This window comes from Panicum virgatum, chromosome 5N (assembly GCF_016808335.1).
Source record: "Panicum virgatum strain AP13 chromosome 5N, P.virgatum_v5, whole genome shotgun sequence".
NCBI classification, from domain to species: Eukaryota; Viridiplantae; Streptophyta; class Magnoliopsida; order Poales; family Poaceae; genus Panicum; species Panicum virgatum.
This window is the reverse complement of record NC_053149.1, coordinates 38,525,034-38,525,890: the sequence shown is the minus strand read 5'-3', so window position 1 is coordinate 38,525,890 and position 857 is coordinate 38,525,034. Positions and strand designations below refer to the sequence as shown.

General features: G+C 43.8%; 1 non-coding gene across 1 annotated transcript; it reads right to left on the bottom strand.

Moving 5' to 3' along the window:
* Window positions 1–394: 394 nt before the first annotated feature.
* On the bottom strand, window positions 395–501 carry LOC120677076. The gene has a single exon (XR_005676142.1). It is a non-coding gene; the product is annotated as a small nucleolar RNA R71 (small nucleolar RNA).
* Between the last annotated feature and the right edge of the window lie 356 nt (window positions 502–857).

Below are 857 nucleotides of genomic sequence, written 5' to 3'. Positions count from 1 at the left end.
AGCTTCCCAAGCACCATCAACTGAACCCATGGCTGAGAAGACTCTCCGCGACTTCTCCGTCCCCTCAGCTGCCAATGTGGAAACTGGACCCAACGTCGATGTTGTGGATGTGAACTTTGAGCTGAAGTCCAGCCTCATAAACATGGTGTCGGCTAGCCCATTCTGTGGCAAGCCGAACGAGGATGCCAACGCCCATCTCCAGAACTTTCTGGAGCTTTGCAAGACCGTAACCATATGGGGCGTTACGGCTGACGCCATCAGGCACCGTCTGTTTCGTTTCTCCATCCTGGGGAAAGCGAAACATTGGTTTTATCAGAACAAGGAAGCCGTCAGCACGTGGGACAAGTGTTCCACGGCGTTCCTCGCTAGATTCTTTCCATTGGGCAAAACAAATACCCTGCGTGGAAGAATTTCAAGTTTCCAGCAGACGGGGATGGAATCCATCCCAGAAGCTTGGGAGAGGTTGCAAGAATACATACTCGCCTGTCCTCATCATGGGATGGACGAGTGGCTCATGCTCCAAAGCTTCTACAACGGGCTAATGACTACATCCAGAGCCCACCTTGATTGTAACACCCTAATTTAAATTTCAGCATTTAATAATAAATTTAATTGGCTTTATTAAATTTTCTAAGGTTGACTATGTTTGGCCTTGCATTTAATCTAATTTTCATTCCACAAGTAATTAAAATTTGTCTAAGTTTAAAATTTTGTTGTTGCATTCATGCTGGTGCATTGTTCTTTTTGTTTGAGTGTTAGGGTTGAATTCGAATTTGAATTTAAATTCAAATAGTTTTAGTTGAGTTATTTTGAAATAGAAAAAGAAAGGAAATAGGAAAACCAGCCCAGCCCAAAAC